We start from the raw sequence: 20,417 nt of genomic DNA, 5'->3' as shown, positions 1-20,417 counted from the left end.
TGGATTGGATAATTTAGAGTTCAATTCCTTTTTCCTCCTCATTTACTGTCCTAATGTCTTCAAAACCCAACTCAGTTTAAAACTGTAAGTTAGGTGGACATATTTTTGAGCTCAGAGTTGACTGAGTTTACTCATGAAAACAATTTAACTGCATGTTTGAAACTGTTTTTTCAATGAAAATAAAAAATTGTTGAGGAGTTGAGGAGACTTTGAACTTTGATTTCTTCACTTGAGCATTAACAACTGTAAAAATAAAAAATAAAAAGTTGCGTTAAATATTAAAATATTTATTAAAATAAATGTTAAAATATTAAAGCAACCGGCTGCAAAGAAATTTTGAGTTTATTAAGCTTCAGTGGTTGAAGTTGTGCCAAATTATTCAATAAAGTATCCTAGACTAAAACCAGCGATTTCAGACAACTTAAAAAATAATTTGGTTCAACTTCAACCACTAAAGCTTAATAAACTAATAATTTCTTTGCAGACGGCTGCATTAATATTTTAATTTAACTCAACTTTTATTTTTTACTGTGAGCAAGATAAGTGCTACTTTGCTTTTCCAAATGTATGAAAACACACTCACACACATGCACACCTACCTTTAAGGGGACTTTATGGGACAGATTTATTTTTTTTACAGTAAATATTGTATATTATGCCCCACCCCCATCTCCAAACTAAACCCTCACAGGAAACATTTTTCATTTTTACGTTTTCTAAACACTCAATAATTATATATAAGATTTACGAGCTCTTTTGCTCATAGGTACAAAAAATATGGCCAAAAATACTTGCACTGCTATACTTGTGGGGACAAGTTTATTGTCTGAGCATAGAGGATGAATGTTAATTGATTTGTTAAAACAATCTAATGGAAAACAATTGAATAAAAAAAGAGTAAAACAAATAGTCAAACAGAATTTCCACAATATTTTATCTGCATTAATGTAAGTGCAGTTCTTAAAACTTCCAGAATCATGAACTGAGGTCAATTTAATGCGACTCTCCAGGTTTCTGTTAATAGAAAGCAATCTGTATTTGTGTTTGACAACGGTTGGACTTTGGAGTCAAATGAGGTTGAGAATCACTGCACTAACGCGTTTGTGACATTTTAAAAAGACAAATTAGTCATTTAGTTTGAACTTTTATACGGCATGTAATTGTACTTCGTGCGTCTTCAGCAGCTGACCGTCCTTTTGAAGGTGCTGACCTTTACCGGTGTGCTCCTCGGGGTCTCAGACCCTTCCTGCGGCTCAGTATAAATGCAGGACATGAACAAAACTGTGTGATTCTCTCTTCCTCCCTCTCTCTGTCTCACGTAAGCCCTCCCTTGTGTTTTTTCCAGCCGAGCTCTTTCTGTGAAAAACAATTAGACTAAAACTGCTCAATACCCAAGGTCCTCTGAACGCTTCTTTTTAAATAGAGCCGTCAAGGTGACTTTTCTCCAAACACCCACTGCTTCTGTTTTTTTCTCTCTCCTCCTCCTCCTCTCTTGCTCGCTCTGTCTCTCCGCTTCTCTCTCACGCTGTTATTTCCCACTGTGAAGACTATGTCCGATCAGAACACCTTTTTCTGACAGAACACGCTGCAAACGCACTAACAGTGTGTGTCGTCCCTGAGAGAACAAACCCATGATTTCCTCAAGTGCCGGGCACAGACAGAAGGGCAAGCGCACACACATACATGCACCCACAAAGATTCACAAACATGATGCACACACATAAAGACGCACAAACTCACACACACACAGACACACTTTTATCTGACAAACCCCAGACTGAATTCTCTTTGTTTTCACAGAGTGATTAAAGGAGGACTGATTTAAATATGGGATTAATAAAGCAGTGTTATAACATGACCAAAACTACCAAAGCAAATGGCAGCTGCAATTTACAGAGCAATTTGGGCAACAATTTTTGACAAAAATCATTGATGTCAAAGTGATTTTTAATGGATGCCAGTCAGTTCTCCTCATACTGACTTAGTTTTATATTAGCATAGTAGGATATCAGCATATAGTGGCATTTTTTCTGGCAAGTATGCTATACTTTGAGGAAAAAAGAAGGATTTTACCTTTATTGGTTGAACAGCTTGTCCGTCAATAGGAAAGACTTCAGGGAAAGATGGCTTTGCACACCTGAAAGGAGCACATTAATACATTAGAGCTTTTCCAAAGTGCATGTGCAGGATACATTTTTTGAAGAATGGTGGGGGGGGGGGGGTGGGGGGGTTGTTTGTTGGGGGTGTTATCGCGCGCGTACTCAAGAGCTGTGTTGTCGCGCGCGTACTCAAGAGCTGTGTTGTCGCGCGCGTACTCAAGAGCTGTGTTGTCGCGCGTGTACTCAAGAGCTGTGTTGTCGCGCGCGTACTCAAGAGCGGTGTTGTCGCGCGTGTACTCAAGAGCGGTGTTGTCGCGCGCCTACTGAAGGGCGGGACCGAGAGTGTGCCGCGTCGCGGGGGCACTTTCTATCCAAGAATAAAAAGGGCATGTGCACTGCACAGGTTGAGCCCTATGTGTGCACGTGCCTGACATATGGAGATAAGAATAAGTCCCCATTCAGGTGGAAAGTATTGAATTGTTTATAACTGGGTTATTATAGTTAATGAAAATCATGTCAACATTTGCAGCTATATGACAATAAGAAACTTCTCATTTGCTTTTTTTTTAACTCTTTCTATCTCTTAACAAAACTTATAGGACACCCATGATGAAAATCAAATTTTGTAAGCTGTTTGGACAGAACTGTGTGTAGGTATAGTGCATCCACAGTCATATTGGATTAATATAAACACAAGTCTCTCTTTAAAAAATCTCCTGATGTTAAAATAGGACCCAAATCCCAGTGAGTTTGAGGCGCACTGCAACGTGACGTAGAATTGTTTTTTTTTAATTGACAGGGGCCATGTTTCAATAATAACATGTATACACATGACCACATGTTTTTATAAGTTTAAAAGGTTTGAGAGCACAGTAAAATTCTATTGTTGCTTGAGCTATTTAATAAAATAGAATAAATGCTACATAACTTCACGAAATTTCAAGGACGTTCAAACACCTTCAAGAGCAGCTTGAGATGTCTCGAAACATTTTTGAGGCCACTGTGGTAATGAAAAAAGTTGGCGAGTGTTTGAGTAAAAGAAAAACAGCTCAAAGCAAAAGTGGCAAGGCCTAATAAACACACAAAAATGAAAAATAAAGTGCTCTGCTCGAAGCATCTGTCCTTCTCTTACTCTCTCTCTCTCTGAAAAAGATTAGCTCTGAGAGAAAGCCCAAGGCCATGGCCGGTCTGATCCATCCTGCTCCCCGAGGCTCTCTTAATTCTGACACACATTCATCACTCGCTCCCACACTTCATCATCAGCTCCTCCAAACTCACACCTCCAGATGAGATCCCAGCTCTCGCCTTCCTCCTCCAAGCCAAGGTTATTTTCATAAACTAAATCTAAAACGGAGACTAAAATGATTGGTCAAATCACATTTTCGTAAAAACTGAATATAACAAATATGAAAAACTAAAACTTAATGCAACTCACAGCCGTGAAAAAGTAACTGAAAAACAAATAAATTGTTTTCAGAATTAATACATTTCCTGCTTGACCTGTTAAGGAAAATACCAGTAGGTGGCGCTTTTTGCAGGTTGGCCAAATGCATTTAATCGCATGTTTACAATGGAAAACATTGCTGTAGATTGTTTAAATGGTTTCTTCATCTACCAAAAATGTCAGTTAGCTATTTTAACAATATTTCATTTTCATTATCTTTATTACATTTTTTATTCAGTTTTTTTATATATATATTTTTTACCTTTAAGTAGCATTTGTCCAGTTTTGCCTTCAATCTACACTCACCAGCCACTTTATTAGATACACCTTACTAGTACCGGGTTGAACCTCATTTTTCCTTCAGAACTGCCTTAATCCTTCATGGCACAGATTCAACAAGAAACTGGAAACATTCCTCAGAGATTCTGGTCCATATTGACATGATAGCATCATGCTGTTGCTGCATATTTGATGGCTGCACATCCATGATGCGAATCTAAAGCTCCCCCACATCCCAAAGGTGCACTATTGGATTTAGATCTGGTGGCTGTGGAGGCCCTTTAAATACAGTGAACTCATTGTCATGTTCAAGAAACCAGTCTGAGATGATGCACTCTTTATGACATGGTGCGTTATCCTGCTGGAAGTAGCCATCAAAAAATGTGTACACTGGTCATAAAGGGATGAACATGGTCAGCAACAATACTCAGGTAGGCTGTGGCGTTGACACAATGGTCAATCGGTACTAATGTGTCCAAAGTGTGCCAAGAAAATATCCCCCACACCATTACACCACCACCACCAGCCTGAACATTTGATATAAGCCAGGATAGATCTATGCATTCACGTTTTTAGCACCAAATTTTGACCCAACCATCCAAATGTCTCAGCAGAAATCGAGACTCATCAGACCAGGCAATGTTTATCCAATCTTCTATTGTCCAATTTAGGTGAGCCTGTGTGAATTGTAGCCTCAGTTTCCTGTTCTTAGCTGACAGAAGTGGTTCTTCTGCTGCTGTAGCCCATCTGCCTCAAGGTTGGACGTGTTGTGCATTCAGAGATGCTCTTCCGCATACCCCGGTTGTAACGAGTGGTTATTTGAGTTACTGTTCCCTTTCTACTAGCTTGAGCCAGTCTGGCCATTATTAAAAAATAAATCACGAAAAAAATAACAATAAGGAAAATACCATTTACTCTATTCTTAATTGTTACTGTGCTAATGAATAAATGTGTATCACGCACACTATACGCATTTCATACACCAAAACATCTACTTTTGTTTTTATGCAATGCTTTTTGCAATTGTATTTCCTAAAAGAGACCTCCTTTCAATAAAATAATGCGTACAAATATTTTAACGTGGCCCTTGATTTTATCCATCAGCAATCAAAGAGTTGAGAAGTGGTTGCTATATATCACTAGCAGAATGTAAACATACTAAATCACTGGCCAGATAGCTATTTGGCTGTTGGTAAACATACCGAGTATCTGGCCAGAGTCTGTATCTGAGCATGACAAAGTACTCAAAACTGCAAAATAGGTAATTTAGCCATAAACAAATGACCGGCACTGCAGATATTTCCTTTCCTCTTAGTGATGTCTAACGTCTACCGCAACAAACAAATTGCACAAAAAGCTAAATGAAAGCGAGCTGACTGCTGAAACAGAAGGAGAGTTCTGCCTGACGACAGACAACAGATGTGTGCATGTCCAACTGCCTCCTGGCCGTCTGTTTGTTCGTGCACAGAAAGACCACATGCAGATATCCAGCACAGTTACGTGACAGCACAACTCCAAAAGTTTCTAAATAAAGTCTGACACAGAGACACGTGACAGCAAGTCTATGAGTTTCCCAATTATGTTGAAGTTATGCTGTCCAAATTCTTTCATTCTATCTACCATTTCTTTCTGACACTGATAGCTAATGAATTTTAAAGGGATAGTTCCAGTGGTGTAAAGTAACTAATTACATAAATGGCATCATAATGAACAACCTCAAGACATGGCCGATTTATAATTGAAGCAAACTGTTTGGAAGCATTAAAAGTGTCCAAGAAGATGTCCAACATTTTTACACGCATTGACCCAGAGACTGTTTAGATGCATGTCACTGATGACAAGATGACAGATGTTTACTGTATGGCAACCGAAACACCCAGCAGGTACAAGACTTCAATATGGCGTTAGAATGACGTTGTACCTGAGTGTCGTGGAGACGTAGCTTTTTGTTTGGAAATGAAAATCATGTTGACATCAGAACTCAAGATCAGGCCAACGTCCAACTTAAAACCAATCAAATATCAATGTATAATGATGTTACAGCTTGACGTTATGGTGACGTTACCAGTATGACGTCTTTCACAGGTTGGATTTTGGTTGCCAAACCTGAGAAATAAATGTCAGTATTTGACATCAATGTGACGTTGGATTAAGATGTTGGCTCGACGTTGGATTTTGGTCACTTTCCAACACAACCTAAAGTCAACCAAATATCAACGTCATTTGACGTCATTATTGGACATCAAAATAACGTACTTAGACGCTGGCTAGACATTGAACTGTGGTCACCTGACATCACAATCTAAATCTAACATAATGTTGATGTCTTATGACGTTGTGTGCCTGCAGAGCAATAACTAAATGCACTTCAGAATGTTACGTCTACATACATATGCACAAATTACAAGTAAACGCATCAGCTTTACACAACGTAATACTACTCACTACTTTTGAGTACTTTTGAAAGCTTTACTTTTTAATCATACCGAGTAAAAATTTACAACAAATACTTTTACTCTACTCACAGTATATTTTTAGGCAAGAAATGGTACTTTTACTTGAGTATGATTTTTCAGTACTCCACCACTGGATAGTTTACATAAAACTGAAACATTCTGTCATCATTTACTTATCCTTCACTTTCTTTTTCAAAATCTGAACATCTGTAACTATTCACTTCCATAATATATGCTTTTTCCTTTTATGGAAGACAATTGTCACAGGTTTCCAACATTTTTCAAAATATCTTCTTTTGTGTTCAGCAACAACAACAAAAATTCTAAGAAAACTTTGGAACCACATAAAGATAAATGGTGAGAACATATCATTTTTGGGTAAACAATCCCTTTAAAATTAAATCTGAGTAAAAAAACTCCCACCCACACTGACTCTAAACAAAAAGTGATGATAAAATTGGGATATTTGCATATAATTTGCATATAGTAAGCTTGCTTTTATACATTAGCAGTCTAATTGTGCCTTCCACAACCCTCCAATTTTAAGTAAATTATTGTTACATTTTAGGATTCGTTTTCCTCATTCCTCATCGACAGTTTCAGTGATTTCAGTGCAAGCTGTGCTTTATTGCCACACTACTGACAACATCCATTAGACGATTTATATTTTTTGGATGAACGTACACCTAAATGTTGCTCATGTAATCGATCCAGAAAATGCCATTCTGCCAGTGAACTAAATACACCTACAAGCAACACTATAATCCTATATCTTAGCATACACTCATCTACCAAACCAATAACTTGCCACTAGTGGAGGAATGTTGAGCCACCTCATTAATATTGATGAGCCATGCTGATCAGGTTTATGCCGTTTCCCCCTACACATCTCAGACGATTATTACACTCTACATTCAATGTGCTGTTTCTGGTTGTCTCTCTCTTATTCTCTCCGCTTCCTTCACCACATTCCTGTGTCCTCGCCCTCCAGCGCAGTCAGATTAGTGTGTGGACGGCCTGTTCCAGTAGCAACTGCACTCAGCAGCCCCTTTTCACAGACCTTCAGGCTCTCTCTGCCTCTAACAAACACACACACACACTTACTCCAGCGTCCGTTCCTTCTCAAGGTCTGAGCACCAATCCTAAACTTTCAAATACTTTAAAATCTTGCGTACTATTTCAAGTGCTTTTCATCCAATTAGAGAAGCACACACACACACACAAGCTGTTTCCATCCATAGATGCAAAATAAATTTATGTGCAAAACATACATAAGACATTTGCTAATAGCAGGGTTTCCATCCAATAAGTCAAAGAGTCAAATTGTCACTTCCTGATAAACTGCTGGCAAATATCAACAATAAATATGGAATTTGTTGTGGTAGAAGCCACCTTTTTTCTTTTTATAATATATCACTTGCATCGCCTAACATGAAACGCAATGAATGCACAGTGGTTTTTAAAGGATGTGTTTTTAGGAACACAGACGCTCTACGCATTTCTGAATGTAATAATACTGAACCGCTTTGATGATAGACCTTGGCAGAGAGATTTTTGAATGATCAAAACAACATTTCAGATGTTTTACAATGTGGCTTGTCCATTTTTTTGCTGTCCATCACATCCATTTTTACCACCACATGATCTGTTGAAAAAAAATCACATGACTTTAATGTTGTGCATACTAGAATTTGTCCACTGAATGTGTTTCCATCATAGTCAATGCTTATTTTGTTTTATTGCATAAAAAATGTATCCTATGGGTGCCCAAAGTCGATCCCGGTGTTCTACATAATTTTAGTTTCAACCCCAACTAAACACTGGGGAAGGGTTGCACCAGCAGTAATTTCTTTCTTAAACTGGAACATAAAGTCCACACTAGGGGCTTAGTAACTACTAGCTAGTTTGTGAGGCACACGGAAGATAGTAGGTTGTAAGCTCTTTGTAAAGTCATGCGTAGTCGCATTGAATTAAGTAATTTCCAATAAAAAGCATTTAAATCAATAAACTGCCTTAAAATTCTGCAACTAACACATCTATATATAACTTTCCTATGAAAATTAAATGATAAATTACATTTTTATAGTACATTACAGTCAGTCACTAATAACAGACACACATATCTGCATCTTGAGCCATGAATGCACGCAAAATACACATGAAGTTATCAAACATTAAACTTGAATTTTTTTTATATCCTACATGGGAAAGAGAAAAGTGCAGGGAGAATAATTCAGTCATAAAAAATTCTCATTTTAATTGATGCAAAAAATTTACAAAAAACACTCCTTGAACGAAAATGAAACTTTTTTTACAAACCAAAAAATATATAAAAAATAGGAAAGGAAAATAACGTTGTGAGTAGAGGGAGATCGTTCTTTATTATAATCGCGAATACCTCTATGTAAACTAATCTCATGGTCATCTCTTTTCTAACGTTATAAATAGGAAGAGGCTGCTGTAACTATTTATTTCGTGTTACATTTAAACTAAGTTCAGTGGTGCAACACAAAAATATTTAGTAGTGTGTAAATTGTAACTTAATGTCCCTTTAAGTCACAACTAGGCTGCGTTGTAACTTACGCACTGCTGGTGCAACCGGCCCCTGACCCAGGTATTCAAGCTCTTTCTAGGTATACTAGAAACTTCCAGTCAGGTGTGTTGAAGCAAACTGGAGCTAAACTATGCAGGACAGCAGCCCTCCAGGACTAAGAATAGGCACCCCTGGCTTATCCTATTCAGTTGTGCGCACTTATTATGCATATTTTCAGATTTTATGCACATCTTGGCATTTCCATCAAGCAATTTCTTTCATGCCATATTCCAAAAATGTGCAAAGAAATATGTGGATGGAAACAAAGCTAGAGCAAGTCTCTGTCTGTGTGTTGAGTGTCAGGATGTTTGTTACTCTTCTCTGCAGCGTTGCGCTCCACTGCCTGCCTCTTCCTCCTCCACACAGACTCGGCTCTCTCTCCCGCGGCTCTCGGGAGATGGCTGCCCAGTTCTGACCTCTCTTGCTTGGGGAGGCTGGCTCTTCTCCACCTGCCCTCCCCTCTGCTCCAGCCTCCACAGATCTAGACCTGGCAGCCACCCAGAGTCGGCTCGCTCGCTCACTTACACCCTCCCTCATCCCCACAGCGGACGATACAGCACTGCTTAGGTGGGCAAGAGACAGTTTGAAGACTGACAGATCGAGAGAGACAGGAAGAAAAGGAAGAGACTGCCTCTATCCCGCACTGATAAGCATTGTTTTCATCAAGTTACAATAGTAAATGTGCATAGATGCATTGAGAGGTTGACAGAATTCAAGGTGTGCATTTGATCAGTTAATTTATTCACTTGATCACTTGAGCTTGATGTTGCAAGCACTAGGTTTTCTTGCAAACTAACATACACATTTTACCATTTCATACAGTACATTCTTTAGGATTTTAACTTTTTATTAAGTGGCCTTAACTACTAGATTCTTACATAAAACAAGCATTTTTAATATTGTATTGCACAGCAATCATGCTGCTGTTGTGATGAGATATTGGTAATGTTAGGTTAAGGTGTAAGTGATGGGTCAACCGTGTAATTGTAAATATAATTGCATAAATTAGTTACAGATATAATTACATGCTGATCCATTTTCACAATGTAAAAAACATAAATACAATAAGTGCACAGTACAAAACAATACATGTAAGTATATAGTAATTAAGGCCACTTAAAATACAGTAAGACCAATTGAAGCCATGACTTGGCTTTGTAAGTACCAGGCTTTATCAGATTCCACCAGTTCAACATTCCCTGGGAGCTGAACCGTGATATTGGCATTGCAGACACAAGACGCTATTAGTTCATACATTCACCAGGAATTGAACTCTTGATCCTAGTGTTGCAGGCACCAGTTCTTTTTTTAAAGCAACTTGCATTGTATTGAAAATACACGTTTTACTAGTTAACCGTAAAAGCATCAAAGCATCAGGGTTTATCAGATTTGACCAACATTTTTGGAAATCAAACTCATGATCTTGGTTTTACAAACACCAGGATTTTTATTTTTTTATTTTTGGAAGCAACATGTATTGAATTGTATTGTAACATGCACTGACATGTATACATTTTACCAATTTATATATTCTGAAGGAATTAAACCAATGACCTTGTGGTTGCAGGCCCTAGGCTTTATCATTTCATACATTCCCTGGGAATCAAACCCATGACATTGGCATTGCACATTGCAAGCTCCAGGATTTATTCGATTTTCTCAATTCTGACTTTTTCTGGGAACTGAACTCATGACATTGGCATTCCAAGCATTAGGTTATATCAGAGTTTATCAGTTCCTGGGAATCAAACCCATGACCTTCACGTTGCAAGCACTGGGCTTTTTTACAAAGCATCTTGAGCTGCATTACACATTTTCTCAGTTTGCATATTCCTGAGGGATCGAACGCAAGACATGAATTACAAGAACCAGACTTTTATCCAAAGCTGCTTTCATTGCATTCTATGTCCACATTTAATCACTCCACACATTTCCTAAAAATCAAACCCAGGACTTTGGTGTTGCAAACACCAGGCTTGTACAAAAACATACAATAAGTACGATTGGATCTTCAAAGATTAAATCTTTTCCTAATAAAAACCATACCAACCCCTCAAACATCTAGAACACCAAACAATTTTCACTAAACCCAACAACAGCAAGGACACGAAAACAGTTGAAAGCACTAAACTGCATGAATTCCTTAATATTTCAGAGATTTTAATCGTTCAAAAGTTATTGAGCGATTCACCAGAGGCGAGCGTGTGTTTGAGCAAATGTGGGCCGCAATGGGGGGAAATCCATTGCCAGCTGAACCCAGATTGATGATCGTCTCTCACAGCGGCAGCAGCATCTGGTAAATGCCCACACGCAGAGAACAACCCCCTTCACAGGCTACTAATGGAATGGCCCAAATTGGTGTTTGGGCCCGAACCAAGAACACGAGCGTCGTCTGTAGCCATGCAGAACTGGAGCGCAGGCAGCTGGGCAGAGAAACTGATTGATCACAGTGGTGCGTACAGGAATGTGGAGTGTGGAGAGGTAAACGGGAAAGGGAAGTCATACAGAGAGCGAGCCTGGAGGGCTGTGTGTGTGTGTGTGTGTGTTTTTAGATGTGTGGTACTGAAGGACATGGGCCATGACGGACATGGGAAACATTGAAGCTCTTTCTGACCATTTCCCCGATGCCCTGCAAAATACATGGACGAGAGAGACCACAAACAGTGTCTATACCACTACAGGAGTTTATCAGCATTCATGCATTACACAAGCAAACATCTATGACGCACGCTCACTGCCACAAATCCCCATGGTAAACATAACTGCTCTTCCAAATAATGATTGCAGCAAAAAAAAGCCTAATATATCCAAAATCCTTTCAAATCTTTTCATCCCTGGATTCCCTCTCCAATGTTTCTGAGATGCTTTGAATCCTCTTTGGCCGTTTCTGAGCTTGGCTGAAATCCCTTTCGATGGCCACTTACATCATTTAAATTCCTAATGCCATCGGTACCAATTTTGTCCGTCCAGCTTTAAATTTCCAACTTAAACTTCTGAATCAGAGTGAGTATTTGGGGTGAATGTAAGGTTTAATCTGTATATTCTGTGATAACCATTTGACATTACATCAACCTGTATTTTTTGCAAGTGCATAGACCCGCTCTTGACATTGGTGGGGAAATCCCTAGAGCGCATGCATTGAACAAACTGTTTTTGCACTTTCAAAAACATAAAGTACTAAATAATATAAAATAATGATGTAATAGTATAAATAACAATTAATGAATCAAGTTCCATGCTGCAAAATTTACATTATTTTACTGCAGTCTGCCTTTGAGGATCAAAATCAGTTTTATTACCAAGTGTGCTTCACTCACACAAGCAATTTGTTTTGAATACAGAAGCTTCCATGAAGTGACAACACAAAATACATATGAAAAAAAGAGGATAAACATTAAACAGAGATGCAGTTAGTCAAAAAGATCTAAATATTAAGTCGTAAGCACAGATTTATTATATATGTACAGGTTATAAGGTGCTATGTAATAAAGCGTATGAGAAAGTATTGGTTTGTATATTTCTATAAGGTGCTGCATACAAGATGCTTATAAGAAAGTATTGCACATGTTTATTGCACAGTAGGGGAATATTTAACTGTATTTTTATTTTTTATTTTTACTAACATTTATTTTAAGTAACATTAAAAAATAGTTTTAATGTTTTAAACTGAACTACACTCACCTTCTTAAGATTACTGTATATACTTAAAAATATATAAATGCAATAAAATATATGCAATCATTATGCAAAATTTATAAAGCTATTTATTCTGTTTTGTTGTTATATAAGGGATCAACCCGCATTGCAATGATAACTTTGGATTCTCGTCCTGAAGTTATCTTCATCTGCTGCCAGGACAGCTGAAGCTGGTTTAAAGTGAACACTCTATCTGTCCCTCTTCAGGTCTGGCCCTCCGTCCCGCAGTGAGCTCTCAGGGCTGATTAGGGCTCCTCAGAGGCTCTGTCTGCCTGCCCACTGTCAGTCTAATTGCAGCGAGTGTAGCCGGATCCCCGGGGAGCGCTGGTGTGAAATCCAGATATGATATGTACTATTAACTAAACTGCAAAAATCCCCACGCACACATGCTGCCTGAGCTCAGCCTGTGCAACAGAGACCGCTGCCTCTCTAGTACACTATGAGCAAGAAAGGAAACAACATTAAGGAGAGTGATAGGCCAGTATATTAGCTGGTATTTGGCCATTTTGAGATCAATATTGAAAAAAATTAACATGCTTGCATTGCTGATTAACAGATTTCTGATTTGTATGTCATTGATGTATAACCCCTTATAATACCTTCTGGTTTCTTTTGCCCCTAAAATAATATGTAAAAAGACCAATTTTGTTACAGATCTGATAAATATTTATCTTTTTTAAAGATATAACAACTTAAATACACACACAAACATACACAGACAGAGATGTGGTGGATATTCTAATTATTAGCAAGACTCTATATATATATATATATATTAGTCTGTGTTTCCCTCTTGTTGTGGATTATTAATTTGTTGCTTCTATGATGTCGGTGTGTTTCATGACCTTGTTTTGCTTTGTCTTAGTTTTGTTAATCTTCATTTCATTAAATCTTCGTTATGTGCTGCGTTTGGATCCACACTTTGTTTCTTCTTCACGCCGAGCCTTAACAACATCTTTAGTATCCCCCCGTTTCACATATATTTTTGGGAACAATATTTATGCTAAACTTATGTAAGAAAATTAATCTGTTACTTTTTGAAACGAATGTTTATTTTATTTAATAAATCCTGACAGTTTTTTTTAAATAATTTTATATTTAATTTTATATAATATATAATTTTATTAATAATTTTTTTTCAATAATTAAAATGAAAAGGACTTTTAAACTTAATTCCAGCAGGATATTGACAATTCTTATATATTACATACTGCAATCAAAAATCTGCAGGGTTGTTTAAACCCAACGCTGAGTCAAAAAAAAAAAAATCAACAAACCCATTGGGTTAAATCAAACAATTCAATTTAAATAAACTTTTACTTCTCAACCCATTATATTTTAAGCAAATATTCATTAAATGATTTATATATATAAATTCTTTGCAACAGTTTTGGCATTTTGGTGGTGTTGTTAAATCAGACAACAAACAAACAAACAAACAAATAAATAAATAAATAAATAAAATGGGTTTAAAATGAATAAAATGGAAAAAAAAAGCATGGTAACAATGCAGCATGGTAACAAAGGTGATATTGTTTCAGTATTGAAAAGTTGCTGATCAGACATTAAATGGTTTTAAGTTGATAAAAACATTTAGTTATGACTTTTTTTTAATCCACATGGACTCAAATACAATGTTAAATCTAATAAGCTAAGGTAACTCAAACCATTTAAGGAAACCAATTTCAACAAACCTTTTAAGTTTAAAAACTAATCCTAATGAGTACTGTGAACTTAATCTATTTTTCTTATAAACAAAGCAATTTGAGCACAGTAAAATCCAATAAATTAAGAGAACTCAAACCAACTGAGTATTGTAAAACCCAATAAGTTAAGGTAAATCAAACAGTTTGAGGAAACCGATTTCTACAAGCCATTTGAGTAAAAAAAAAAAAAAAAACTAATCTTTATGAGTACTGTAAACTTACATCATTTAAGTTGAAGTAATGATTTAATTAACTCAGAGTTCAAAAAAGAGTTCAAAACTCTTTTCATTAACTATCAGACAATTTTAAGTTAACTACACTTATTTCATTTGATCACGCTGACTGTTGGGTTTTACAGTGTATGAGAATAATATCCAAATGTTAAATCCACCACAAGATTCAAGTGTGGTGTCCCTCTTGTTTTCTCTCTCCCTGTTTCCCTCTTTCTGCACTAAATCAGGACAGATTTGAAGATAACTCTGGTTGCATTCCTTGTGTGCCTGCTTTCTCTGGGTTTCCTCTGCAGGCAGATCTTTTCCTCAGTGTATCCGTCTTCCCCTTAAATCTCCCCCATGTTTTCAGTAAGTAAAGCAGAGAGCGCCCTCTGTCCTCAGCTGCAGGAACAACTCTCACGCCAAACCATTGTCCTCCTCACACCAGAACATCTGCCAGCATGAGATCATTTTATAAACTCTGAGAAGCAAAAAAGACGAATGACAAAGGAATTAATCTTGCTCAAGGTATCTGTCCTGACAGTAACGGCAATCAGAAACAATTCAAGGCCCTCCGTCCTGACAGATCCCGAAATCAATTCCCTTGACAGTGAGTTATCACCCTGAAGTCTGGTGTGCATGAAACACTCCTTGCGGGAGCATGATTGACAGCAGCATCTCTATCTTTCCCATGCTGAATAGGACGATAGATAGAGAGAGAGAGCGCAGGAGATAATGGTGATAATTTCAAGGAGAATGAAGGATTTGGCATATTTCGAGGAGAGAGAATGAAAACAATCAGATGAAATGCAAGGAGTACAACTTGGCTTGCTGAAAAATAGAGATTTGGTGATGTTAGATGGTTTTAGCTGATGTGGCCAGTCTCCATGAGGCACACTGAATGTGGATGTAGCTGTTTTCCCACAAGCTGACAAGTGACCAAAATCAGTCATAAATCAGCAAGACGGACTTAACAAAGCAACATACAGATGCAGATAAGAAGGAAAAAGTACAAATTATATAGTAATTTTACATTAAATGTATGTTTGGACTTGAAGAACCACTCTCTTACAATAATACTCTTCAACTAAACCATATTGCATCTAATCAGCAGCTTCATGTGTTCATATTAAATTATCATGTGCCTTTATTTACCTTTATCTAATTAATATGTACCTTTACCTTAATATGTATCTTTTTACCATGCATTATATTTTTATCTACTGTCTTTCACCGTGATATCACTGATTCTCTATAAAATATTAGTTTCTTCTACGCTATATAAGCCCAAACTTACTCTAATAAACTTCAAACAGTTAAATAAATTACATTTTTGGGTGAAAATAAACACATATTTGCTTCTATAACACACACAAAAAAAATGCTTTTTAAAACGTTTATCCATGTTTTCTGAGTAAAAACAGACCTGAATGCATTACAAGGGTGAGTACTTTTTCCAGTGAACTCTAATCTCTAAATCCAACATCTAAAAGTCTCATAAACGCCAAACAACACCGACAGCTGAAGTGAAATCTGTTCAGGATGCAGTCTACTTGTTTACATGCACCATCCAACACAACATAATGTGGTAATGAGGTAAATATGCGCAGAAATGATAAATCTGAAGGATTTGCTCTCTAGTCATGAGTCATTCGGCAGCAGACGCCTCTCTGGGTGTTAAAGCCCTTCACGCCGGGGATCAATAAAAGAGCTTACACTTCCTCTACTCATTTCCATCGTCCTTCCATCCTTCAAGTAAACAATGATACACAGCCTGATCTGAGCAAAGATCTATGGGACGCGGTGACAAAGAGGAAAAAGCCCTCCGATCAATACTGCTTTTCATCTCGCTAATAATTTCATCTTTTGTCTGACATCTTGGCTCCGGCAAAGAGAGAGTTGTGTTACACGTTCGCTTCTCATGCATTCCAGCTTTTTAGAAATCAACCCTCTGTGTGTATTTTCCTACAGGCAGTGAGGGGTGCAGTGGCACAAAGCTCCCATAGAGGGGCGATATTTCCCACCACATATGACTTGTGTCCATCTTCCTCTCCGCCATCATTCACTTCTTGAAAAGTGAAAAGTTGCAGTTTCCACACAAACACACTCATATATGGAGACACAAACTGCCATGTCACATAAACAATGGCACACACAGGCGCAAACTTTGCCAACTTTCCTCTCACACGAATCTGACAAACACCAGGCTATAACTGGCATGCATAGCACAGCACTGTCCTTTCTCTCTCTTGCTCTCTCTCACTCTAATGCACGCACACAAAGAGAAAGAGAGAGATAAACTTTGAGTTTGAGGTCTCATTCAATAAAAGGATGAAATTTATTCATTTAAATAAAAAGACAATAACATTCATTAAACAGTATTTGGTAATCTTTTAGAATAATAGTCCATTAGTTCATGTATTTACTAACATCACAAATGAATACCATTGTAAAGCATTCATTAATCATAGTTCAGCATTTACTAATGCATTATTAAAATCCAGAGTTGTGCTTGTTACATTAGTTAATCAGGCCCGTTGCCCGTAGGGGGGGCCCTATATGAGGTAATTTGTCCCATTTTTGACAGTATCCCATCCTAAATTGTGAAAATAACCAGTAGAAGAAGGTTTTAAAAAGAATAACTGAAATTACTTTATTTTGATGCTCCCTTTAACAGATTTTGTTGAACTTAAGTTACATTGCATCTACATGCCAACTAATTCTCAATATGAGAAGGCTGTTAGGTTGGGGTTAGGGTTAGTGTAAGTTGACATGTACTTGCAAAGTTTCTTATAGTCAGTTAAATGTCTGTTGAAAGAGCAGAATCAGCAGATTATTAAGCAGACAGTCTACTAATACTCAAATGAGAAGTAATTGGCATGTAGTTGCAATGCAACCATCAAAGTAAAGTCTTACCGAATAACCAATAAAATAACCACTAAAAGAAGTCTTTTATTATTTAAATGGACAAATTCTGCCTGTTTTCCCAGAGATGGGTTGCGGCTGGAAGGGCATCCGCTGTGTAAAAGCGTGCTGGATAAGTTGGCGGTTCATTCCGCTGTGGCAACCCCAGATTAATAAAGCGACTAAGATGAAAAGAAAATGAATGAATGAATGAATTTTGCCTGAGCAATGAGTTGGCCAGTTTGTTATTTGCCTATAGGCTACAGTTACATTTTTTGTTTGTTTGTTTGTTTGTGTGTTAGTTTGTTTGTTTGTTTTCTATCATGAATGATAATAAATTAGCAATTAAAAAATACATATTTTCATATTTAAAAAAATTCTAATCTCATTAAATAATATATAAAGGCACATCTGTAAATAAACATACATCTTTGTAAACAAAAAATATATATATTATAATAAGCACTTTGACAAAAATGGAGGAAGTATTTTTGTCGCATTAAAAAGTGTGGTAATGATAGCAAGCTAGTTCAGCGCAAATTAGTGCTTAAAATGTCACTAAAATGCAGTATTTAAACCTTGAATAACTGTAAATAGGTCCACTTTTTGAGAAAAAAGAACCACTCCTTTTAATAGGCTGGCTACGGGCCTGCCAAAACACTGCGAGTTAACAAACTAACATGACATTAACATTAATGAAGACATATCAAATGCATTACTATTCATTTGTTCATGTTAGCTAGCTCTCTGCAACCCTCACATGATCATTACTTGGATGGGAGACCACATCAGAAAGCTAGGTTGCTGCCGGAAAGTGATGGTAGTGAGACTTTCAGGAGGCGCTCAACCTGTGGTCTGTATGGGTCATAAAGCCCCAGTATAATGAAGGGGATTCTATCCTGTCTTTCTGGTGAGGCGTTAAACCGAGGTCGTCCCAGGATGTCCTTGAAAAAGAGTAGGGGCTTAACCCCGGTTTTAACATCCTCTGTCCATCACCATATCATAATTGGCTTCATCGTCTCCTCTTCACTAATCGTGTCATCCAGGTGGCTGCTACACAATGGTGGTGGATGAGGGGATTCCCCCCAATGTGTAAAGCACTTTGAGTGTCTAGAAAAGCGCTGTATAAATGTAAGGAATTATTTTTATTATTATCCGTTGATACATTAAATTACATTAACTAATGGACCATTATTTTAAAGGGTTACCGAGTATTTCAGACAAAATAAGAGAGAGAGAGAGAGAGAGAGAGAGAGAGAGAGAGAGAAATAGAAAGAGAGAGACTGAACTAGAGGACCTGAGGGCATGGAGCTGCAGCAGAAAGCCGTCACGCTGGCAGAAAAGCCTGCAGGGCACTAACAGTCTCCGCGCTCCCACAGGCTTCACCCCTCACATCATCCTCTACCCATCTATCCGTGCGCTCGGCTGTCTGCCCACACCAGCCGCTTCAAAAATGATAGCCATCCGTCCGTATGTCTGTCTGTGGTGCTCTCTCCCTGTCCCATCACTGTCTGAATCCATCGCTAATGAAACGCTTGACTTCTGGCTGTCCACTCCACATCATCACTTACATTCGGTCATTTCGAGATGCTTTGACAGCCTTCACTGTGAATAATGGACATTTTTCTTTTCAGATGATCATTTAGCATTAATATTGGAATAATGATTTCAGTATTCACAATTAAAGGTTTGTGGTCAGTTCAATGTTTTCTTTTGAGTGGAATGAGGATTCGTTAAATTAATCAGAAATAACAGTTAGAACATTTATACTGCTATAATAAACAAAGATTTTCTCTTTTAAATGAATCATATAAATGAAAGTCTGTTCATCAAAGAATTCTCATTAAAATATATAATAGCTTCCGAAATATGAAGAACCACAACTTTTTTCTCCAATGATATAATATGGAAACCAGCACTTTAAAATTATTTAAACGTCATATAAATCATATCCATTCATCTATCTGTCCGTTCGTCCTATCTATCTATCTATCTATCTATCTATCTATCTATCTATCTATCTATCTATCTATCTATCTATCTATCTATCTATCTATCTATCTATCTATCTATCTATCTATCTGTCTATCTGTCTATCTATCTATCTATCTATCTATCTATCTATCTATCTATCTGTCTATCTGTCTATCGGTCTATCTATCTATCTATCTATCTATCTATCTATCTATCTATCTATCTATCTATCTATCTATCTATCTATCCATCGGTCTATCTATCTGTCTATCTATCTATTTATCTATCTATCTATCTATCTATCTATCTATCTATCTATCTATCTATCTATCTATCTATCTATCTATCTATCTATCTATCTGTCTGTCTGTCTGTCTGTCTGTCTGTCTGTCTGTCTGTCTGTCTGTCTGTCTGTCTGTCTGTCTGTCTGTCTGTCTGTCTGTCTGTCTGTCTGTCTGTCTATCTATCTATCTATCTATCTATCTACCTACCTACCTACCTACCTACCTGTCTGTCTGTCTGTCTGTCTGTCTGTCTGTCCACCGTCCATCCGTCTGTCCATCTGTCTATCTATCCATCCATCTATCCATCTGTCTATCCATCCGTCTATCCGTCCATCCAACCATCCATCCATCCATGTACATTGTAAAAATGTTGAGTTCCAAACAGTTCCTTCATGTTCTCCCAAAACAAATCACAAAGATCTTCAAAATTGAAGTGGATTGAACATAAACTAAGATAATCACAAAAAAGACTGAAAAATTGTGTTGATTCAGCTTATTTTAAATAAGTACTTTGGACAAGCAGCAACATGTTTTTGAGTGTATATATCTGAATAATTTATATAACTTAATTATGAGCAATTGCATGCAAATGTCAACCTTGCCATTAAAAAAAAACAACGTTTTCGCCAAAATAGCAAAACTGTTTCTGCGTTTTATGTATAGGCTTGTATTTTAGAGTGCTTTAAAAATAATCAAAAATGTCTCTGCCAGTGTTTTCAAACAATTATATTTCATTTGCCAAAGTCATACAAGTAGCTTTGATTTCACAT

The 20,417-nt window shown here is 37.2% G+C and overlaps 1 protein-coding gene across 4 annotated transcripts in view; it reads right to left on the bottom strand.

Moving 5' to 3' along the window:
• Nucleotides 1-20,417, bottom strand: part of wnt5b (wingless-type MMTV integration site family, member 5b) — a 133,545-nt gene that overhangs the window by 94,918 nt on the left and 18,210 nt on the right. For all 4 annotated transcript variants that reach the window (XR_012401423.1, XR_012401424.1, NM_130937.2 and 1 more), the window contains 1 exon segment: nucleotides 2,074-2,137. The gene's annotated coding sequence lies outside the window, so the exon portion shown is untranslated.

This window comes from Danio rerio, chromosome 4 (assembly GCF_049306965.1).
Source record: "Danio rerio strain Tuebingen ecotype United States chromosome 4, GRCz12tu, whole genome shotgun sequence".
Classification (NCBI taxonomy): Eukaryota; Metazoa; Chordata; class Actinopteri; order Cypriniformes; family Danionidae; genus Danio; species Danio rerio.
Note: the sequence above shows the minus strand (reverse complement) of the source record. Positions and strands in the feature narration are given on the sequence as shown.